At 36.9% G+C, this 25,997-nt stretch overlaps 1 pseudogene across 1 annotated transcript in view; it reads right to left on the bottom strand.

Moving 5' to 3' along the window:
• Window positions 1–20,811, bottom strand: part of LOC308631397 (phosphatidylinositol 4-kinase type 2-beta-like) — a 44,141-nt pseudogene extending 23,330 nt beyond the window's left edge. Inside the window, exon 1 of the transcript in view lies at window positions 20,768–20,811. The product of the transcript in view is annotated as a phosphatidylinositol 4-kinase type 2-beta-like (transcript). The remainder of the gene's footprint in view (window positions 1–20,767) is intronic.
• Window positions 20,812–25,997: the final 5,186 nt, after the last annotated feature.

The following is a 25,997-nucleotide window of genomic DNA, read 5'->3' on the forward strand; positions in this document are numbered from 1 at the left end:
TTTATTAGTTTTCAAATATTTAACAAATTGAGCATGCCCATAATAACTTTCAAATGAATGTAGTGTGTAGTTCTTTTTGCTTATTGCTAAATATATTGGTCTGCTACTTCATTTATTTCTATTTACTATCTTTGCTTGGTTTGAGTAGCAGCTTAATATTGATATGTAAAATGAGTTTGGAATCAATTTCTCTTCCATTTTCTAGAAAAGATTGTGTAAAATTGGAGTTAATTATTTGATAGAAATCTCCAGTGAAATCATCTGAACATAGGGATTTTGGGGGCATTTTAAAATTACGAAATGAATTGCCTTAATTGTTATAAGAATATTAATATGTTCTACTTTAACTTTGTTAAGATCTAGTAGTTTGGAATTTTACAGAAATTGGTCTATATTTTCCATGATGTGAAATTAATAAATGTATAGGTGTGATACTGTCATCCCAGTTGTAGTTGATTTGATTTTTTTTGTTTTTATTTCCATCAGTCTTTCCACAGTTTTATTGAATTTACCAAATTTTTAATAATCACATTTTTTCAATTTTTGATATCTTTTAATTTTAATTTTCAATTTCATTGATTTCTGCTCCTATATTTAGTATTTTCTCACATATTATTTTTGACTTGCTTAGATCTTACTCTTCTAATTTCTTGGAATTGGAATATAGATTATTGATTTGACATTTCTCATTTTTAGTGTAAACTTTTAGTGCTATTTCCCTCTTGGGTCTACCCTCACAATATACCAATATTTTACATTATTTTAACATTTATTTAGTTCTGTAGTATTTTGTTTCTGTGAGACTTTCTCTTTAACTTACATATTATTTACAAGTAAGTTGTTATTTAATTTCATGTATTTTGTGATTTTTCTTATTATTATTCTCTTATTCATCTTTAGTTTTATTTCAATATAGTCAGGTAGTAAACACTGTATGATTTCAGTTCTAAATTTGTTGAGGCATGCTTTATATCCCAGGATATTTGTCTATCCTTATGAACATTCTATAAGCAGTTGAAAATGTGCAGTATTCTGGGATGCAAGGATGGTTCAACATACGGAAATCAATAAAAGTTATTCACCACATCAATAGGCTTAAAGATAAGAACCATATGATCATCTCGATAGATGCAGAGAAAGCATTCGACAAAGTACAGCATCCCTTTATGTTCAAAACATTAGAAAAACTAGGGATAACAGGAACTTACCACAACATTGTAAAAGCTATCTATGCTAAGCCTCAGGCTAGCATCATTCTGAATGGACAAAAGTTGAAGGCATTCCCTCTAAAATCCGGAACAAGACAGGGATGCCCTCTATCTCCACTTCTATTCAATATAGTTCTCGAAACACTGGCCAGAGCAATTAGACAGATGAAAGAAATTAAAGGCATAAAAGTTGGAAAAGAAGAACTTAAATTATCACTATTTGCAGATGACATGATTCTATACCTAGAAGACCCAAAAGGGTCTACAAAGAAACTACTAGAACTAACAAATGAATTCAGCAAAGTGGCAGGATATAAAATCAACACGCACAAATCAAAGGCATTTCTGTATATCAGCGACAGAACTTCTGAAACAGAAATGAGGAAAAACACTCCATTCACAATATCCTCAAAAAAAATAAAATACTTGGGAATCAACCTAACAAAAGAGGTGAAAGATTTATACAATGAAAACAACAGAACCCTAAAGAGAGAAGTAGAAGAAGATCTTACAAGATGGAAAAATATACCCTGTTCATGGATAGGCAGAACTAACATCATCAAAATGGCGATATTACCAAAAGTTCTCTATAGGTTTAATGCAATGCCAATCAAAATCCCAACGTCATTTCTTGTAGAAATAGATAAAGCAATCATGAAATTCATATGGAAAAATAAAAGACCCAGAATAGCAAAAGCAATTCTAAGCAGGAAGTGTGAATCAGGCAGTTTAGCGATACCAGATTTCAAACTATATTACAGAGCAATAGTGACAAAAACAGCATGGTACTGGTACCAAAACAGGCGGGTGGACCAATGGTATAGAATAGAGGACACAGAGACTAATCCACAAAGTTACAACTATCTTATATTTGATAAAGGGGCTAAAAGCATGCAATGGAGGAAGGATAGCATCTTCAACAAATGGTGCTGGGAAAATTGGAAATCCATATGCAACAAAATGAAACTGAATCCCTTTCTCTCGCCATGCACAAAAGTTAACTCAAAATGGATCAAGGAGCTTGATATCAAATCAGAAACTCTGCGTCTGATAGAAGAAAAAGTTGGCTCCGATCTACAGATTGTGGGGTCGGGCTCCAAATTCCTTAACAGGACACCCATAGCACAAGAGTTAATAACAAGAATCAACAAATGGGACTTAATTAAACTTAAAAGTTTTTTCTCAGCAAGAGAAACAATAAGAGAGGTAAATAGGGAGCCTACATCCTGGGAACAAATTTTTACTCCTCACACTTCTGATAGAGCCCTAATATCCAGAGTATACAAAGAACTCAAAAAATTAGACAATAAGATAACAAATAACCCAATCAACAAATGGGCCAAGGACCTGAACAGACACTTCTCAGAGGAGGATATACAATCAATCAACAAGTACATGAAAAAATGCTCACCTTCTCTAGCAGTCAGAGAAATGCAAATCAAAACCACCCTAAGACACCATCTCACTCCAGTAAGATTGGCAGCCACTATGAAGTCAAACAACAACAAGAGTTGGCGAGGATGTGGAGAAAAGGGTACACTTGTGCATTGCTGGTGGGACTGCAAATTGGTGCGGCCAATTTGGAAAGCAGTTTGGAGATTCCTGGGAAAGATGGGAATGGAACCACCATTTGACCATGCTATTGCCCTTCTTGGACTATTCCCTGAAGACCTTAAAAGAGCATGCTACAGGGATATTGCCACATCGATGTTCATAGCAGCACAATTCACAATAGCTAGACTGTGGAACCAACCCAGATGCCCTTCAATAGATGAATGGATAAAAAAAATGTGGCATCTATACACAATGGAGTACTATGCAGCAATAAAAAATGACAAAATCATAGAATTTGCAGGGAAATGGATGGCACTAGAGCAGATTATGCTTAGTGAAGCTAGCCAATCCCTAAAAAACAAATACCAAATGTCTTCTTTGATATAATGAGAGCTACTATGAACAGAGCAGGGAGGAAGAGTAGGAAGAAAAGAGTAACATTAAACAGAGACATGAGATGGGAAGGAAAGGGAGAGAAAAGGGAAATTGCATGGAAATGAAGGGAGACCCTCATTGCTATACAAAACTACATATAAGAGGTTGTGAGGGGAATGGGAAAATAAACAAGGAGAGAAATGAATTACAGTAGATGGGGTAGAGAGAGAAGATGGGAGGGGAGGGGAGGGGGGATAGTAGGGGATAAGAAAGGTAGCAGAATACAACAACTACTAATAGGGCATTATGTAAAATTGTGGATGTGTAACCGCCGTGATTGTGCAATCTGCATTTGGGGTAAAATTGGGGGTTCATAACCCACTTCAATCTAATGTATGAAATATGATATGTCAAGAGCTTTGTAATGTTGTGAACAACCAATAAAAAAAATGTTTAAAAAAAAAAGAAAATGTGCAGTATTCTGTACAGGTCAATTATAATCTGCTGGCTGATTGTGCTTTCATATCTATATATTATCATGCTGATTTTTCTCCCTAATACTTCTATTAGCTCCTGGAAGAGAGTGTTAAAGTTCTCAATTATAATTGTGGCTTTGTCTGTTTCTACTTTCAGCACTGTCAGATTTCTTTATGTATATTAAGTCTCTGATTTTTCGTGCATACACCTTTAGAATTGCTATATCAGGTCAATTCATCCTTTTAACAATATGCAATGTCTTACTTTGTCTCCAGCAGTTTTCTCTTTTCTAAAATCTACCAAATATCTAGCCACTTTTGCTTTTTTCTTTGTTATTAAGGGCTTGGCATATCTTTTTCTATCATTTTACTTTTAAAATACTTTTGTGTCATTTTGAAGTGAGTCTTTTATTGACAACATAAAATTGGCTCATATTTTTGCACTCTGTTGATATCTTTTGATATATTTAAACAATGAGCATTAACATAATTACTAAAATATTAGTATTCACCCCTCTTCCTGGGGAGGGAAATGGAGGGGGCATGGGGTTAGAAATGATGGTGGAATGTGATGGACATCATTATCCAAAGTACATTATGAAGACAGGAATTGGTGTGAATATACTTTGTATACAACCAGAGATAAAAATTGTGCTCTATATATTTAATATGAATTATAATGCATTCTGCTGTAATATATAAAAATAATGAAAAATAAGTATTTGGGGCTGGTATTGTGGCTCAGTGGTGGTGTGCTTGCCTACCGTATATGAGGCACTGGGTTTGATCTTCATCACCACATAAAAATAAATAAATAAAATAAAGGTATTGTGTCTATCTACAACTAACAAAATATTTTAAAAAAAATATTAGCATTCAATTATTCCATTTATTTTTTCTGTTGTTTCTCTATCATCTATTTCCCTTTTCTTGCCAGCCTATGTGTTACTTGAAAAAATTTAGAAAAACAGAAACTTTAGAATAACATTTTTTTCTGTCATAGTTTTTAATATGTTGTTTTGTATAATTTTTCTTAGTGCTTGCTACATATATCATTATATACTTTTGTGATATATCACAGTTTATAGTATGAACATTTTACTACTTTGAGGGAAGCATAGAAACCAGATTTCCACACAGTTCCATTTACACTCCCTAATTTTCAAGTATCTTATTTATTCCCTCTAAATATGATGAGTATCATATCAGATGTTAGCAAGATATAAAATTAACACCCAAAATCAAAGGCATTTCTTTATATCCATGACAAATCCTCTGAGAAGGAAATGAGAAAAACTACCCCATTTACAATAACCTCAAAAAAATTAAGATACTTGGGTATCAACTTAATGAAAAAGGTGAAAGATCTATACAATGAAAACTACAGAACCCTAAAGAAAGAAATCAAAGAAGACCTTAGAAGATGGAAAGATCTACCTTCCTCTTGGATAGGCAGAATTAATATTATCAAAATAACTAGACTACCAAAAGCATTGTACAGACTTAACTCAATTCCAATCATAATCCCTCCCAATGGCATTCCTCATAGAAATAGAAAAAGCAATCGTGAAATTCACCTGGAAAAAATAAGAGAACCAGAATAGCTAAAGTAATCCTTATCAGGAAGTGCCAAGCAGATGGCCTCATTGTACCAGACCTTAAACTATACTACAGAGCAATAGTAACGAAAGCAGCATGGTATTGCCACCAAAATAGACTGGTAGACCAATGATACAGAATAGAGGACACAGAGACTAACCCACAAAACTATAATTATCTTATATTAGACAAAAGTGCCAAAAACATGCATTGGAGAAAAGATAGCATCTTCAACAAATGGTGCTAGGAAAACTGGAAATCTATAAGTAACAAAATAAAATCAAACTCCTCTCTCTCACCATGCACAAAACTCAACTCAATGTGGATCAAGGACCTAGGAATTAAACCAGAGACTCTGCATCTAATAGAAGAAGAAGAAAAAAAGTAGGTTCTAATCTTTATCATGTAAAATTAGGCCCCAACTTCCTTAATAAGACTCCTATACTGCAAGAATTAATCATCTAATAATTTTATATATCACGAGAATATCTCATAAACACACCTCATATTTAACACTAGCTTTATCCATTATGTTATTTTTTCTTTCTTTCTGAATTTCCAAACCCTAATCTGGTATCATTTATATTTGGAGAAATTACTTTAGATACTCTTTAAAAGTAGGTCTTCTGGCAACAAATTCACTTGTCCATTTGTCAAGAATATCCTTCTTCTATCTTCATCCCTGAAAGATATTTTCCTTGGGTATAGATTTCAAGTTGAGGTTCTTTTTTCTCAGTACTTAAGAACCATCGTGCTACTTATTTCTAGTTTCTATGGTTACATATGTGGAATCTGCTGTCATTTAAAATTGGTGTTCCTTGCTCAGTATTGCATCCTTTCTAACTAGTCTTTTTCATTTTCTTGCCTCTAATTTTCAGAGGTTTGATTATCATGTGAATTGGCAGAAAATTCTTTCAGTTCATCCTGTTTGTTGTTGGTTTAGATTCTTAGAGCTGTAGGTTGAAGCCTTTTGAAATATTGGAGTACCAAAGGATAAATACAAGACTTAAAATTCTCCCAATATTTATATGTCCTGTATTTATCCTCTGGTACTCCAACTGTTCAAATGTTAAATGTTAGTTTTTGTTCCATAGGTACCTTAGGAATCTGCTCATTTTTACTCAGTGTATTTTCTCTCTATTTTCAGATTGAATAACTCCTATTCCATTATCTTTAAGTCCATGGATTCCTTTCTTTCTCAGCTCCAATAATTGAGCTCTCCAGTGATGTTTTAATTTTGGTTATCATATCTTTAGGTTTTTTGGTGTTTTTGACACAAGGAAAAGGTTTTATTACTGATTCACTTCTTCACTTCTCATATTAAAAAAAAAAAAAACCTCCTTCAGTCCACTCTAATAGTTCAATGATGGCTAAGTTAGGTATTGTAAATTCTAAATGATAAAGGCCAAAAAATACTTTCTAATAATAAATAATTAGTGATTATACATAGGAAAATATCCCAAGTAATTGTACTCAAAGCACTCCACTTCCTTTTATGAAAGTTAGCCACATTTAAAGAAAGGACATAGTCAGCAATATTGAATTCAGTAACGAAATAAGATAACTACTCCCATTATCCCTCAGGTTCCTGATGAACTCTGTCAGAGGACTCATCTTAGTCTTGAAGACAAATTGAGATTCCTAAATAGGTCTTGTCACTCTTTTCTTCTGTCATTGCCTGGTCATACCTTTAGTTTTATAAGTAGGTTTTCTACATATTATTTTTTTTGCTAAGATTTCCTATTTGTTCTTTGATTCAAGAGTTTTTTTATGATTACTGCTTAATCACTTTTAGATAATCCCTGCACCTAGTCTTTTCATTCAAGTTGAATTTTTGAAAGATGATAAAGTTTTGTTTGCTGTTATCAAGAAAATGCAAAGAAATTGATTATAAATCCATGTGGTTACCTAGAAGAAGTTAGTCTGAAAAAGCTACCTACTTTTATTCTTCCCGGTTATTTGACATTCTATAAATAGCAGTTTAAGAATAAACAGGTAACTGTCAAGGTTTTCATTTTGTGGGGGAGGAACAAATAGGTAAGACTAAAGAGATATTTCAGGGTGGTGGATTTTTGTATGTGCTTTAATGATAGACACAAAAAATGCATTTATCAAATGTGTAAAACTTTATAGAACAAAGATTCAATCTTAATGTATGCAAATTTTAAAATATTATTTTGAATGTTGGAGAATTACAGGATGAAATGCAGAATGTGACAAAAGACTCTGACTTTAGTACAAAAATATGAAAGTATATCACTGAAGTAGGTGGAGAAAAAAGATTCTTATCTAAGTATGTACAAAATCTTTGACCAAGTGAAATCTATGAGATTAGATAAAACAAACCATATATAAACATAGTACTTTGGTTGATAAAATTATTTCTGTGAAGTAGAGGTTAATCATTCTGTAACTACAATAGACATTTTTATAAAACTGAGCAATTAATATATTAATGGAAAAAGGAAGAAATAGATTTATTGGAGTGACGTGTATATCAAACAAATGGGGTGATGGCTTGATGTATCCATAAAATAATGAATTAATCTGTAGACATTAGTATAAACTTATGATTAGTTTAAATTATATACAGATCACTACATGTACAAATATTTACAGATATGTGTATGTAGATATATTAATATGCACATACATATTTCCTCATTGGGTCAGTGGGCTAGAAGAAATACATTCCAATAGCAACAGATCCACCTAGGAGTCATATCTTCATTTCTAATACCATTCTACAATAAATAAACTAGGTCTCCATGGACATGAGGGAGATTCAAGGCTGTAGAATACAAGATGAACATGGATCATCTATAAAATGAGCAAAAAAGTGCTCACACACACACAGAGACACACACAATGATAGGGAGAAGTCAGAGGAATATGGGAGCTAAAAGTCCAGTTTGACAAAGTTTAAGCAAATTAAGTACAAAATAAATTTAAAAAGCATTATATTATTACCCAGGGTAAAAGACAAATATACATAAACTCATGTTTAATATGAGTAAATTATTGAATGAATAAATAAGGAGGAGACAAATCTCCAAGGCAGAGCAATTCCAAATACTTTATATAGACACTCCACCTCAAATCATGAAGGACAGTTTCTTAGATTTTAAGTGTGGGCTATGCATAGTAATTTTCTTCCAAAGAACACAAATGCATTTGGTACAGTGGCACATACCTGAAATCCGAGCAATTTAGATGACTACAGCAGGATAATCACAAATTCAAGGCCAGCCTCAGCAACTTAATGAGGCCCTAAGCAACTTAGCAAGACTCTGACTCAAAATAAAATAATCTTTAAACAGGGCTGGGGATATAATTTAGTGGTTTAGATCCCTGGAGTTCAATCCCCAGTGTGTGTGTGTGTGTGTATGTGTGTGTGTGTGTGTGTGTGTGTGTGTATGTGTGTGTGTATATATATATATATATATATATATATATACACACATGTATGTGTATATATATATATATATATACACATGTACGTATATATATATATATATATATACACACACACATACATACACACACACACACACACATATATATATATATATATATATATATATATATATATATATATATCAAATGCAGTGTAAGAAAAGACAAGAACTGCCACAGCCACATAATCAAGGTTATCATTAACATTATCAACAGTTATGATGACAGTATATGCCATTGATAGGATGTGATTAAAATCCTCACAAAATCCCTTAATCCTGGTGAAACATGAGACCAGTTCCAGTTAAGAGGAATTCTACAAAATATCCAACTGGAGACACATCGCCCCGGTTGGAGGAGGGGCAGAGCCGCTGCGCCTGCAAGGTAGGCGGACCTGCGACCAACAGACAGAACAGGCCCAGCGGCCTGAGGAGGGGCAGAGCCGCCTAAGATACCATCTCACTCCAGTAAGATTGGCAGCCATTATGAAGTCAAACAACAAGTGCTGGCGAGGATGTGGGGAAAAGGGTACACTTGTACATTGCTGGTGGGACTGCAAATTGGTGCAGCCAATTTGGAAAGCAGTACGGAGATTTCTTGGAAAGCTGGGAATGGAACCACCATTTGACCCAGCTATTCCCCTTCTTGGTCTATTTCCTAAAGACCTAAAAAGAGCATGCTACAGGGACACTGCTACATCGATGTTCATAGCAGCACAATTCACAATAGCAAGACTGTGGAACCAACCTAGATGCCCTTCAATAGACGAATGGATAAAAAAAAATGTGGCATTTATACACAATGGAGTATTACTCTGCATTAAAAAATGACAAAATCATAGAATTTGCAGGGAAATGGATGGCATTAGAACAGATTCTGCTAAGTGAAGCTAGCCAATCCCTAAAAAACAAATGCCAAATGTTTTCTTTGATATAAGGAGAGTAACTAAGAACAGAGTTGGGAGGAAGAGCATGAGAAGAAGATTAACATTAAACAGGGATGAGAGGTGGGAGGGAAAAGGAAAGAGAAGGGAAATTGCATGGAAATGGAAGGAGACTCTCATGGTTATACAAAATTACATACAAGAGGAAGTGAGGGGAAAGGGGGGCAAAACAAGGGGGAGAAATGAATTACAGTAGATGGGGTAGAGAGAGAAGATGGAAGGGGATGGGATGGGGGATAGTAGAGGATAGGAAAGGCAGCAGAATACAACAGACACTAGTATAGTAATATGTAAAACAGTGAATGTGTAACAGATGTGATGCTGCAATCTGTATACGGGGTAAAAATGGGAGTTCATAACCCACTTGAATCAAAGGTGTGAAATATGATATGTCAAGAACTATGTAATGTTTTGAACAACCAACAATAAAAATTAAAGGAAAAAAAAAGAAAAAAAATATCCAACTGGCAGTCCTCAAAACTGTCAAACTGGACGGAGTGGTGGCTCACTCCTATTATCCCCAGCAGTTGAATAAACTGAGGCAGAAGGATCGCAAGTTCAAAGCCAGCCCCAGCAATTTAGTGCGGCACTAAGCAACTTAGCGAAACCCTATCTCAAAGAGAATAAAAAGGGCTAAGCCCCTTGGGTTTAATCTCTGATACCAAAAAAAGCAAATAAATATTAAGAAATAAATATTGTAAAACCATATTCAAAACGGTATAATCATTAAAAAGGAAACTCTTAGAAGCTGTCATGACCAAGAGAGAAGTCTAAGGAGACATGCCATTCGCATGTATTCCAATATTGCTTCCAAGTAATATTCTAATTGGAATCAGAAAATGGGTATTAGGTCAGAACTAGGAAATATGAATAAAGTGTGGAATTAATTTAATAATAATATATCAATGTTGGTTCATTAGTTGTGACAAATATATTGAACTTAATATAAGATATTAACTTCCGAGAAAATTAGATGTATCAGGTGTAGATTTTGTGAGAGCTGTTGCATTAGCTTTAGAGTTTTTCTGTAAATCTTAAACTCTTATAAAAAATAAAGTCCATTAAAACATACAACATCACTGTTCTTAAAATTCTTATGCTGTGTCCCACTTTTAAAAAAAGAAACGGTTTTCTGATAATTCAGAGATTCAATTCTATTCCCATCAAAATCCATAATATTTTAAATATCTGAACTTTCTCCATTTATTAAATTATGCACATAAAAATCAATAACCAATGTGATCCTGCAATCTGTGCATGTGGTAAAAATGGGAGTTCATAACCCACTTGAATCAAATGTATGAAATATGATATGTCAAGAGCATTGTAATGTTTTGAGCAACCAATAAAAAAAATTACTTTACCGTAATCGTTTGCTTTAAAATTTTTAATGCAATATTGAGGTTTGGTTTTTGTTCTTTCTATTTTAATCTGCAGATCTGACAGCATTTTGAAGTAAAGCTTTTCCATTACTACTTTGTGTCAATGTCTCATATGAGAAAAATTTTCTACCATCCATGGCAACTGTTTGAAAGTGAATGTCAGGCATTTTTCCGACCAATTTTTTAAAAATATTTTTTAGTTGTCAATGGACCTTTATTTTATTTATTGATATGTGGTGCTGAGAATCAAACCCAGAGCCTCACACCTGCCAGGCAAGCGCTCTGCCACTAAGCCATAACCCCAGCCCTTCCCCACCCATTGAAAGGTGACCACTGAATGGAAAGGGATATTTTTTCTCATTTTATGTTTCACTCAACTTCCATGTCTTTGAGAGAAAACTGATTTGATCATGTAGCTGAATAAGGAGAATGTGGAATTTATATGACTATCAGGGAAGCAATTGAAATATAAAGATAGTATACTAGTACTTTATAGCAAAACTCCTAGGAGCTTAAATTCTCTAAATAAATCATAAATGCTTTCTTAAACATGAGGGCTTAGTAGTTTTTAAATAATCACTTTTGGAGCTGGAAGGGAATGTCATTTATATAATTGAAGCCACAAAATTATGTTGATGATAATAATATCTAAAATACCGATGTTTTAAAAATTTCATTAAAAATTACATGAAAATACTTAGTGGACTGTACATAATATTGTAATAAGTGCTGATTAAGAGTTTTTCCTCTTAAGAATTTGCCACTAAGACCTAAATCTGAGAAGAAACAACAATATAATCTTTGGAGACTCCTCAGCTCACTCAAAGGTAAAAAACAATGACTTAACAGATTTCAATAGAAGAAAGGAATGCATAAGTGTGTTTTATATTGTTAGTTATATTATTTCACTAAGTATATTAGGACCCAGATTAAAAAAAATTAATAGGGATAGTTGAGGTCTGGGAATCTTGTTAAGGGACTTTTTCTTTTTATCTCATGTGGAGGAATGAATATTATTGCTTTTCCAAGGGATGAGTTGAGGGTTCCAAAATGTCACCCATAAAGACCCACAGTTTGTGTTCAAAGAGGAGAATACAACTTTATGCTACAATTAGAATTTCAACACACTATTGAACCTGTAAGCCAGAGTTTCTTAACCTATATACTATTAATACCTAGACTATAGACTTCTTATGGTAAGAAGCTGTCCAGTGCACAGATTAATAAGTAAACTCTTAATCATAGTTGGTAATGTTCAGCATCATCTCTGGCATCTACCTACTAGATACCAGTGAAACTACTTTACTAGTCACAACAACCAAAGAAGCACATAGATATTGACAAATATCTCCTAGGAAGCAAAATGATCCAGATTGAGAAATATTGGTTTTAGTCAATTGTTTTCCCAATAAAATAGATTACAAAGTTTGGGAAAAATCTGGAGGACACAAGTAACCACAGGTTCAAGGTGTTTGCATTTGGTTCATTAGAGTAGCTTGCAGCAGATAGATTAAAAAGAATGTGACATGAAGTGTGGCCTGGCTCATGAATTGAGAACATCAACCTTTGTTTCACAAAGCCTCATAACAGAAAAATAAGCAATTATTATGGCTTAATGTAATGCACAGATGTAAAGAATTTATCCTAGAAGATGGAACTGCCTACCTATCAAAGGTGTTCAGCAATGGAAGTTACTGGTCTGAAGCTAAACAATTCTCCAAGCAAATTGCAAACACCAGATGAATATAACATGACAATGATTGACAAATTATATAAGATCCCTGGCTCTTCTATCTTCCATAACTTTGGGTTTAGGTTTTGATATTAAAAAGGACAAAGTTCATACTATTCTCCTGGCACCCCAATTACCCTAAACAAAAGTCTACCTGGTTCAGAGAAAGGATAACTGCAAAAATTAAGACATGGAAATTAAGACATGGAAATCATATTATGACATGATAATCCTTGTGCTACACCAGAAAATAGTAGCACAAGTTAATGGATATAAAAGTTTATATTATTCAGGGATACATATACAATTTCTTAACAAAAAATTAGTAAAGAAAAATCTATCAATATAGAAAGAATGATGTAGCATGATCAGATTGTAATGTAAGTTATTTGAATATATAAAAATCAATGCAGTTCACTACATTAACAGGCTAAAGGAGATGTATTAGATAAGCCTTTCATTTGAAAAACATTTGAAAATATAACACTCATTTTTTAAAAAATATTTATTTTTTAGTTGTAGTTAGACACAATACCTTTATTTCACTTATTTATTTTTATGTGGTTCTAAGGATCAAACCCAGGGTCTTGCATGTGTGAGGCAAATGCTCTACTGCTGAGCCACAACCCCAGCCCCACAACACTCATTTTTAAAATACATTCAACACAGTAGGAATAGATAGGAACATGAGCCACCCAAAGGACTTCCTCGTCAGAAAATGATAGTGTTGTTAGCAATCAGCTTCCAGTTGCTGGTGCTTTCAGAGTCTCATTCAACCACAGAGAGTTCCTCTCTGGAATTGAAATTCCAGTGTAAGCAGCCTGGATCTGGTGACAGTGACATAGTCATGTAAAGACTTTCACATCTCACCTAATGTGGAACAATCTGATGGGTAAGACTTACTTCAGCATTTCCCCTCAGGGTTGCTGAGGCTTTGGAGTGCCTACACGGTAGTTCACCTTCTCCCTCTGGCAATCCTGCTACCTTTCCCTTCTTTTCATAGTGTGGATCTTTAATAAGCATCTCACATTTCAAGCTTGGTTTTGGCAGCTACCAAAGAACTCAAGATCTTTCTAGTCATCACAAGACTGCTTCATCAAACAATAATTATCTGCCTGCTTGTAGTGGGATAATTTATTAAATAAAAATATAAATTTGAACCTGTATCAATATTCATATTTAGCAATAAAAATACTCAGGCAAAATTATGATGCTAATTAATATAATTAGTATTCTTCAAATACTATCAATAAATGCTGGTGTTGTTTTTATTTATACTGATGGTTGAGGTGGGAAAATCAAGACAAACAACAGATTTCTCCTAGCAGCACAGTCACAAGGAGATGAATATCTCTCTTACTTATGGATTAAAAACAATCCTATAAAAATAATTTGGTTTGAGATGATTTGTTATCAATCAGATTTCTGTCAAGATATTTCATTTCTAACCAGAGTGTCAAAAGAAAGTATGAAGAGAAATTTGGAAGCAAAATAAAAACAAGAATATGATTTGTGTGGGCTGGGGATGTGGCTCAAGCGGTAGCGCGCTCGCCTGGCATGCGTGCGGCCCGGGTTTGATCCTCAGCACCACATACCAACAAAGATGTTGTGTCTGCCGAGAACTAAAAAATAAATATTAAAAAAAAAATATGATTTGTGGTCTTACATTACACTAGTTACCCTTCTTTTTGTGTTTAATAAATGTACTTCTTCCCCAAACTTTGTTTTGCCACACTATAGTTCCATGAATAAAATGAAATAAAGGCTATATCTACAAACAATGACATGGAGTTTTGCAACAGAATAATGAAAACTTTGTGTTTTGTTTAGTATTGGGCGAAATGTGAGCTTACTAAAAATTTTAAAATGCTGAATATTGGGAAATTATCCTAACATTTAATTTCTATTTCAAGTGAGGATAGGGTGTATTTGTAAACTATCTATACGAATATTTGCGACTTATGTTCATCTTTTACCAACAGACTTTGAAGTGTATTCTCCAGCAGAATTAAGGGTATTAAAGCATTTAGAATTATATATCCAAATAAACAATTATGATTCAGATCCAAACACTTGCTATATATAATAGCAAAGTACAACTATATGTTAGGTATTCTAACACTAATGATGCAGCTTCCTAGCTCATAAAGATTGACCTTTGTATTCTTCCTTTTTATTTAGCTGAAACCTCTTTATATAATCAATAATTATAAGCCAAGAGAGGGAAAAATATTTGTAATATTTATATAATCTTTTCACCCAAGATAATGAAGGAATTCATTTATTTGGATTGAGTGTGTGAAAATTATTAAATTGCAAAATATTTATGATTTTCATGTAATAACTTATGCCTATATATATTTAACATGCTACTAGACTTGATAAAACTGCAAATTAAATACTTCCATTTTTTTAAAAGCAGGTTTTCATAATACTTAGTATTTCTTAGGACTCTTTATCCTCTAATTATCCTTTCTGCTAGGACAATGTCCAGAAAAACATATGAACAACTTGGTAAAAAGAACCAATGTGAATATTTTATTTTATTGTTAGTAAAGATATTTAGTCTAGAAATAAAACAAAAGGGACTAAGTTATCTTTTTGTAAATAAAACCAGATGGAGTTTTCACAGAATGAAATCCACTGTGCGCTACAGACCAGAAAGCTAAGCTCTGTCCAAATGAGAACTCATTTTATCCTGTCAAGAAGTTATTTATGGATAAGGTAGGATATTAACTATAGTAATATGCCCATTAGTATTAGTTATTGTATGTCACGCTAGATAGGGAATAATTCTAATATGCATGTTTTGAATTGACACCTCAGTATTTAAATTATGATCTTTTAATCATTTGAATTGTCTGCCTATTTCCAGACCCAAAGCAAGAATAAAATGTGAAATTATAAAATTAGCAATGAGCCTAAAAATGTATCCCAATTTGTACTTGGATCAGATAATAGTAACACTCTTGTTATCAAATAAACTTCATTAATATTCAATTTGTAATAAAATGGTTTAAGTAATGATTACAATAATTTATGTATAAATCTAAACCTAATGAAATGATCTTCATAGAAATTACCACTTGAAAAATTTTATGGGAACATGTTTCATTCTTTGGTTGGCCCTTTATGGAATTTTCTGTTCTGAAAATTAAATGAGACATTCTGTGTTACGCTGTCTAAGACACAGAATAATTATTTTGACATGCAACCATTGTCTTACATGTATAAAGTTTGTTGTTTTTATTCATACATATATATTCAATTGTATAAATATACCACAATATAATTTTTCACGTTGATGGATATTTCAGACAGCCAGTTTAAGAGTATCATTATAGATGAGCTTGCTTCAAAATTTGTACTCCCAAATACCCAGAAGTGAAACAACTAAGACCTATAATAGGCAATGGTGTGTGTGTGTGTGTGTGTGTGTGTGTGTGTGTAATTGCTGAATCAGTTTTCCAAAATAATTGTACCAAATTAAAAACTCAATTGAGAGTATCACTAACAGAGTGGAGCAAGTAGAAGCCAGAACATCAGATAAAGAAGACAAAATATATCATCTTGAAAAGAGTCTAGCCAACTCAGAAAGGCTGGTAAAAAATCACGAGAAAAACATCCAAGAGTTATGGGATAACATAAAAAAACCAAACTTATGAGTCATCGGGATAGAAGAAGGTACAGAGACTAAAACCAAGGGAATGAGTAACCTGCTGAATGAAATAATTACAGAAAACTTTCCAGAAAAGAAAAAGGAAACAGATATACAAATTGAAGATGCATACAGGACACCGAGCCCACAAAATCACAGTAGACCAATGCCAAGACACATTGTTATGAAGATATCCAATATACAGAACAAAGAGAAAATATTAAAAGCTACAAGAGAAAGGAGACAGATTACATTCAGGGTTAAACCAATAAGGTTAACAATGGATTTTTCATCACAGACGCTGAAAGCAAGAAGGTCATGGAACAATGTATTTCAAACACTGAAATACAATGGATACCAACCAAGAATTCTGTATCCAGCAAAATTAAGCTTCAGGTATGACAACAAAATAAAAATCTTTCATGATAAACAAAAGTTAAAAGAATTTGCAGCCAGAAAACCAGCATTGCAAAGCATGTTGAGCAAAACACTACACAAGGAAGAAATGAAAAAAAATAACCAAAACCATCAGTGGGAAGTGCCTTGGTAAAGACAGAGGGCGAGGGGAAAATAATCATGGAGAAACAAACTAAAATTTTTTGAAAAAGGATAAATAATCAAACATGGCTGGAAGTACAAACCATATATCAATATTAACTCTGAATGTTAATGGCTTAAACTCTCCAATAAAGTGACATAGGCTGGTATCATGGATTAAAAAAACAAATCGAACAATATGCTGCCTCCAGGAGACACATCTGATTGGAAAAGACATACACAGGCTGAAGGTGAAAGGATGGGAAAAAATATACCACACACACGGTCCTCGTAAGCAAGCAGGGGTGGCCATCCTCATATCAAATAAAATCGACTTCAAGACTAAGTTAATCAAAAGGGATAAGGAAGGACATTATATACTGTTAAAAGGAACCATTCACCAACAAGACATAACAATTATCAATATTTATGCACAAAATAATGGTGCTGCAACATTCATAAAACAAATTCTCCTCAAGTTCAAGAATCAAATAGACCACAACACAATAATTATGGGTGACTTCAACACACCTCTGTCACCATTGGACAGATCCTCCAAACAAAAGTTGAATAAAGAGACTATTGACCTCAATATCACAATCAATAACCTAGACTTAACTGACATATATAGAATATATCAACCATCATCAAATGGATATACTTTTTTTCTCAGCAGCACATGGATCCTTCTCAAAAATAGACCATATATTATGCCACAGGGCAACCCTAAGTAAATATAAAGGGGTGCAGATAATACCATGCATTTTATCCGATCATAATGGAATGAAACTGGAAATCAATGATAAAAGAAGGAAGGAAAAATCCTACATCACATGGAAAATGAACAATACGTTACTGAATGATCAATGGGTTACAGAAGACATAAAGGAGGAAATCAAAAAATTCTTAGGGATAAATGAAAATACAGACACAACATATCGGATTCTTTGGGACACAAAAAAAGCAGTTTTAAGAGGAAAATTCATCGCCTGGTGGTCATTCCTCAAAAAAAGAAAAAAACAACAAATAAATGAGCTCACACTTCATCTCAAAGCCCTAGAAAAGGAAGAGCAAAACAACAGCAAATGTAGCAGAAGGCAAGAAACAATTAAAATCAGAGCGAAAATCAAGGAAATTGAAACAAAAGAAACTATTGACAAAATTAACAAAACTAAAAGTTGGTTCTTGGAAAAAATAAATAAGATCGACAGACCTTTAGCCATGCTAACGAAGAGAAGAAGAGAGAGAACTCAAATTACTAACATGCGGGATGAAAAAGGCAATATCACAACAGATGCTACAGAAATACAGAAGACAATTAGAAATTATTTTGAAAACCTATATTCCAATAAAATAGAAGATAGTGAAGACATCGATAAATTTCTTAAGTCATATGATTTGCCCAGACTGAGTCAGGAGGATACACACAATTTCAACAGACCAATATCAATGGATGAAGTTGAAGAAGCCATCAAAAGACTACCAACCAAGAAAAGCCCAGGACCGGATGGGTATACAGCGGAGTTTTACAAAAGCTTTAAAGAAGAATTAGTACCAATACTTTTCAAGTTATTTCAGGAAATAGAAAAAGAGGGAGCTCTTCCAAATTTATTCTACGAGGCCAACATCACCCTGATTCCGAAACCAGACAAAGACACCTCAAAGAAAGAAAACTACAGACCAATATCTCTGATGAACCTAGATGCAAAAATCCTCAATAAAATTCTGGTGAAACAAATACAAAAACACATCAAAAAAATTGTGCACCATGATTAAGTAGGATTCATCCCTGGGATACAAGGATGGTTCAATATATGGAAATCAATAAATGTTATTCACCACATCAATAGACTTAAAGATAAGAACCATATGACCATCTCGATAGATGCAGAAAAAGCATTCGACAAAGTACAGCATCACTTTATGTTCAAAACATTAGAAAAACTAGGGATAACAGGAACTTACCTTGACATTCTAAAAGCTATCTATGCTAAGCCTCAGGCTAGCATCATTCTGAATGGAGAAAAGTTAAAGGCATTCCCTCTAAAATCTGGAACAAGACAGGGATGCCCTCTATCACCACTTCTATTTAATATAGTTCTCGAAACACTGGCCAGAGCAATTAGACAGACGAGAGAAATTAAAGGCATAAAAATAGGAAAAGAAGAACTTAAATTATCACTATTTGCGGATGACATGATTCTATACCTAGAAGACCCAAAAGGGTCTACAAAGAAACTACTAGAACGAATAAATGAATTCAGCAAAGTGGCAGGATATAAAATCAACACGCATAAATCAAAGGCATTTCTGTATATCAGCAAAAAAACTTCTGAAACGGAAATGAGGAAAAACACTCCATTCACAATATCCTCAAAAAAAAAATAAAATACTTGGGAATCAACCTAATTCCTAAGTTTATTCTCATAAAACTGTTTGAGCTGCTTTCTCAAAGAGTTTCTCTGTTTCTCAGTCAAGGTGCACTAGTTCTCATATCTTTATAATCTTTCTCAATAGAAAGTAAGTTCTAAACATTAGTCCACTTTCCACCAATATTAACTATGCTCATCATAATCCTTATGTAAAGTAAAAAAGAGTTTATAAAAAGAGAAGAATATATCTTTATATGTTTTTATTTTCCTAAGTGTATAATATAACTTTCCTCGATCAAGAATGAGGGTACATATGGTGGGCTTTGTAAAATAAGCATAATAATTAGGTTTTCTAAGAGGCCGGAAATATGGTCTTGGGTTCTAGTTGATATAATCAATGTGGTGCCTAAAATTCTCATGACCTTTCAGAAAATGATTGTTGTCCATTATCAGATTTGTCCTCAATGTACTGAGATAGAAGAACAGTCTTCTACTTTGTCCTTGATATGCTGAGGGGTAGTACAACAGCCTTCAAGGCATGAACTACCTGTTATGTTCTAGCCATCTGAAATTTAATTTGTTTGGCATTTAACATACTCATGCCTCCTGTCAGAAACATAAGCATGAAAATGAAAAGTCACAATTATATTAAAAAGGGTCTCATGGTTTGGGTTTCCCACCAACTAGCACAGCTTTGCCAGCATTTATCCTCACTGTGACCCTGTCAAGACAGTGAGTGGGGGATCACCTTCACCACCTTTGCACCATCCCTTCAGTCACTGTCATGTTGCCTTGGAAAAAGGGGGTGACTTCCATTCTGTTGACTTCATCCCATGAGCAGCACTCTGCTCTGTCAGAACAAAGCCTGGCCTCCGCTCCCCCCAAGGGACACACCTCTGCTTTTACTTTATTACACTTCCACTGTTCTCATCACGGAGAATGCCAGGAATCTGAATGGCTGAGGACTGTGGCTTCATGATGGAGTTGTGCTCTAATCTGATGTTTCATTGCATCAGTTTTGACTTTTACACAGAAGTAACTGATTTTTTTTTTAACTGGGGATTTATTCTAGGGGTTCCCTATCACTGAGCCATATCCCTATCCTTTTTTATTTTTTGTTTTGAGACATGGTCTTGCTAAGTTGTTTAGGGCCTCACTAAGTTGCTGAGGCTGGCCTTGAACTTGTGATCCTCCTGCCTCAGCCATCCAAGCTGCTGGGATTACAGGCATGCACTACCACTTCTAATCTTTCTGAATTCTGTTCCTCTTGGTCCATAGGCTTGGGATCTAATTTCCTCATTTTAACATTACAGGGAAATCTTTCTACATGAAGAGAGTGCATAAAAAACTGAAAAAGAAGTTAAACAGTGAAAAAGTGCCTTTAAAGATTGTTCGGTTGACTAATGCTCAGGTGGATGAGGGCTGTAACCTGGGCTCCTACCTGTCTTTCTAGGATGCTCAGTATCGGAACATACCTATGATATTCCACTTTGATGTAACTGCCTCGGTAAGTTCCCATATGGCAACTGAATGGCCACATCAGAAGGCATAATTTCTAGGGCCCCACCTATTTCTCCCTTCTATGCCTACCTGTGGTCAGTACTCTTTTCTCAAGAAAGAAGACAGGGTCCTCCCAACCCCCAGGACCCTCCTTCTCTCAAGACAGGGTCTGTGTTGGGACCTGGTAGAAGAAGAAGGAGGGTCCTTGGGGTTGGGAGGAATGGTTGGCAAATGGTTTCAAATCCATGTTTCTCTGTCTTTAGGTACAAACTGGAACTTGGGTCTTTCTTTTCAAACTCCTCATTTTACAATACCTAATGGATATAAGTGGGAAAATATGGCTTCGGAAACCATGTCACTTATGTATCATTGAAATTCCAGAAGGAAATTAAGTACTGCCAAAGAGGTCTTCAAAGCTGGTATGCACACAGGGCATTTGCAGGTGGTCATGGCACCCCTTTGATTCTGTGGCCTGGGGTGACACATCTTAGTTGTTTCCCACTTTTGCCTTAGAGGAGCTGTGAGTATATGAAATGCATGCTTGGACTTAGATCTTAATGATGTCTGGGATGATAATGTTCTCATGTTGATTGGTAGCATCTTGGATTTGTCTGGATCCAACAGATCATTGCTGTGTGTTTGGATTGAGTCCCAGCCATGCTGAGTGTGGGAGAGTCTTCTGTTGATGGCCAGTCTCCCTCATTGCCAGTGAAGATGGCAGGGAGACTTCACGCATGAAAACGCATTAGCTGGTGGTAGTTCTATTGTTATATGCGTGTTCATGCTTGGTAGAGAGATGGAGCCACAGGATTAGAAATGGCTTCCTGGGTTATAATGCAGCTGCCGTAGTTGAGCTTCTGTAATACCCTAACCATGCAGATGCTAGCCTCTATAAACAAGAGACTGCAAAAAGCCAAGTGCATTCAAGTGACTGTTTTCATAAAAGCCTATGCACAGTAGACCGTGGGGTGTTAACACACACAGGCATCTTCCAGGAAATCAAATTCTAACTTCTATTTATGTCTCTCATTTGCAGAATCCACATGCCCCCCAGTTCAGTTTTCTTAACATCTTCCCCAAAGTCACTTGCAAACCTCCCAAGGAAGTGATAGCCATGGAGCTGAGCCCCGAGAGGAGCTTCATAGAGCCTGGAATGGACGAGAGAGAGTTCTGCAGTGCCACTTTCCAAAGACCTTACCAATATTTAAAATGATTCTATCAAAAAAAAAAAAAACCTGGACACATTTCAATACCAAGAAGGCTGTGATGAAGGCAACCCAGGGGAGCGCATTCAGCAGCTCCTCATATATTGTGGGATCATCAACCCCTCCTAGTAAGAACTCCAGATTTTTGCTCTGTTCCTCAACTGTCAGTTCAAGGACTGTGAGGCCTCTCCATTCTGTAATCCAGGATGTACTGGAGACCCTCTATGGGGCTTCAGAACTTCATGGTCACCTTCATGATTTTCATGGCAAGAAACTTTGCCACATCAACACTCAACTTCTCATCAGAGCCCAGGGAAGAACACAGTCACCATGGATAGTGTTGATAAGGAAGAGCTCTCCAGAGGAGGTGGGAGTCAGAGCCTCACCCATATGTGTTCTTCAGTGGGGACCGCAAGACCATGACATTCATAGGCTTCCATCTTCAGCCCAATGAGAATGGCAGTGTTGATGCCATCAACCATCTCAATAGGAAGATAATCAAGAAAGATGTCATGACAGAAGAACTGTACAGAGGGCTGTTGCTTCAGGGGGTGCCCTTCAATGTTGACTTTGATAAATTGCCCAGACATGAGAAACTCTTGAGACTCTGCTGGCCACTAGGAATTCCTCATACCCTTGACCCTGATGAAACATATGAGCTTACAACAGACAACATGCTCAAGATTCTGGCCATTGAGATGCAGTTCCAAAGTGGGATCCCATTTACCAACATGGGAGAAACTGGCTGTGGGAAAACCAGGCTCATTAAATTCTGTAGAGATCTGTGGCATGCTGGTGCCCAGGCTGAGACCATGAAGTTGGTCAAGGTTCATGAAGGAACAACCATAGCCATGATCCACTCCAAAGTCTTGGAGGCTGAGAAAACTGCCTTATCCAATAAGGACTCACACCAGTTGGACACCATCTTGTTCTTTGATGAAGCCAACACAACAGAAGCCATAAGCTGTATTAAGGAAGTCTTGTGTGACCAGACCGTGGATGGCCAGCCCCTGGAGGAGGACTCAGGCTTGCACATCATAGCTGCCTGCAACCCTTACAGGAAGCACTTCCAGGAGACCATCTGCATTTGGAGTCAGATGGTTTGGGCTACAGGGTCAGTGCAGAGGAGACAGCAGACAGGCTGGGCTCCATTCCCCTCAGGCAGCTGGTGTACCATGTCCACGCCCTGCCCCCGAGCCTGATTCCTCTGGTGTGGGACTTTGGGCAACTGAATGACACTGCTGAAAAGCTCTACATCCAGCAGATTGTGCAGAGACTGGTGGACCATGTCAGGACTAGCAAGAATGAGACTCGTGTGATTATGGAAGTGCTCTCTGCCTCTCAGAGGTTCATGAGGAACACTGCAAGTGAGTGCAGTTTTGTCAGCCTCCAGGATGTGGAGTGCTCTGTGAAGTTGTTCACATGGTTTCTTGACTGCAGTGAGATGCTCTTGGTGAAGCTGAGCACCTTGCTCTATGACAACAGTGTCAGCAAAAATAACTTCAGGAGAGACCCTGTCCTCTGGTCCCTGGTGGTATTACCATGCCTCCCTAAAGGAGAAGGAGTCCTACCACAGAACCATTTGCAGGTATTTTCCAGGACCATATGACAAGCAGGGTCATCCTGGACGAGATCCCGCACGCACAGGATCTTTTCCTAAGTGGGGTGCCTCTGAGAAAAACCATAGCCAGGAACTTGGCTCTGAAGAAGAATGTCTTCATGATGATCATCTGCATTGATTGGTGGGAAAGCCTGGCAGCTCCAAATCTCTTGCCAAGACCATCGTGGCAGATGCAATGCAGGGCCAGGCTGCACACTCCACTCTCTTCCACAGCCTGAAGCAGGTCCACCTGGTGTCATTCCAGTGTAGCCCCCACTGCACCCCACAGGGCATCATAAACACCTTCAAGCAGTGCGCTCGCTTCCAGCAGGGGAAGGACCTGCAGCAGTACGTGTCTGTGGTGGTGTTGGATGAGGTTGGCTTGGCAGAAGATTCCCCCAAAATGCCCCTGAAGGCTCTGCACCCATTGCTGTAAGACGGGTGCATTGAAGATGATCCTGCCCCCCACAAAACAGTCAGCTTCATAGGTATTTCCAACTGGGCTCTTAACCCTGCCAAGATGAACAGGGGCATCTTTTTGTCCCATGGCAGCCCCAGTGAGAAGGAGCTCATAGAAAGTGCCAGAGGGATCTGCTCTTCAGACAGCCTGGTGCAGGACAGGGTCCAAGGGTACTTTTCTCCCTTCACTGAAGCCTATGAAATGGTGTGTCACAGACAGAACAAGAAATTCTTTGGGCTTTGCCTCATCAAGATGGTCTTTGCCAGTGCCAGAGCATCTAACAATAAGCCTTCATTTCAGAATATTGTGTGGGCAGTCTTTCGGAATTTCAGTGGCAAAGATGACATCCCCACTTTGGACATCTTCATGGTCAGTTTACCTGAGGCCAGGTGCGTAGGAGAATTCAGCACCCTGGAGCTCATCAAGGATAACAATTGCAGGGATATGAAGAGGGTAGCAGTAGGGGAGATGGATGAAGCTGAATCCCACTACTTGCTCATACTGACCAAAAACTACATGACCCTGCAGATCCTGCAGCAGTCATTCTTCAGTGAGGACCAGCAGCCCGAGATCATCTTTGGTTCCAGTTTTCCACTGGACCAGGAGTATGCTCAGATCTTCAGAAACATCAACTGGGTGGAGATTTGCATGGAGACCTTCAAGATGGTGGTGCTGCTGAACCTGCAGCAGCACCTCTATGAGAGTCTGTACAATGTGCTCAACCAGTACTACATCTACCTCGGGGGCCAGAAGTATGTAGACCTTGGGCTCAGCACCCATTGCGTCAAGTGTTGCGTCCACCCGAACTTCCGCCTGATTGTTATCAAGGAGAAAAATGTGGTGTATGAGCAGTTCCCTGTGCCACTCATTAACCAGCTGGAGAAATAATACCTGGTGCTGCAGGGGTGGCAAAAGAGCATCGTGCAGGAGCTCTCATGGTGGGCAGAGGAGTCCACTGACGTGAAGGCCCATCAGTCCCTACTGGGCACAAGTACAGCCCTGCTGACGTCTTCATTGGCTACCACACTGATGACTGTGCCTCTGTGGTGCTGTAGTCCTTGGAGAGGCAGGGCCACAAGGAGCTGATGGAGGAGCTGTACCACAAGGTGTCTGAGGAAGCCAAGCTGGATCCTGTTGGACTGTGCCCCACCAGATGTTGTGGTGCATCTGAGCACCTCCACGCTGGGCTCGTTTGCCACGCAGGCTCTTTCGCCACGCAGGCTCTTTCGCAGGAATACTGTTACAAGCAGCAGCATCACTCATTTGCAGATTTCCTCCAGGCCCAACTTTGCAACATGGACTCAGAGCACCACACCATCTTCACAGAGGTGACTGCCCCCACAGCCTTTCTGTCTCCTCTTTTACCCAAGAGCCCTGATCCTTGGGGCGAGGAGGTCTCAACACTGTTCAAGCCAGTGTGCAGTCTGGGAAATGGGTGTGTCCCCTCCATGTTAGGCACAAGGAGGATAAGTTCAGTTAGGTTTCTCTTGCCTGTTTGTGAACAGAGCTCTGTTCTGAGAGCAGCACTGAGCACAGTGTTCACTTCCCTAGTAAGTGAATTGGCCTTTTTCTCATCCTTGGATGATGTAAGAGTAATGGAGGAGGATGCCTCCCAAGCAGGTGCCCTTAGTGTTTTAGGTGAAAGCTGTGCAGCCAGGTAGGGGCACCAATCATAGGTGGTGTTAACACAAAAGAACCTGGCTAGGTACAAACTTCACAGATCAGATCAGTTCTTTATTCAGGAATGAAGTTTCATGCAGGAACTGGGTGACGCCTCTGATGGATCCACTCTCCTGGTGGAAAATGAGCCACCAGCCAAAGAGGAAGCTTGTGCTTATATAGGTTATAATGAGAGGTAACCTAATTATTGCCAGAGTGTGTCTAATGGTGGTTCCAGGGTTTGCAGTCAGTGGACCAGATGGAGGGTCGGACGTCTGTGG

This window comes from Spermophilus citellus (genome assembly GCF_964194105.1).
Source record: "Spermophilus citellus genome assembly, chromosome: 12".
Taxonomy (NCBI): domain Eukaryota; kingdom Metazoa; phylum Chordata; class Mammalia; order Rodentia; family Sciuridae; genus Spermophilus; species Spermophilus citellus.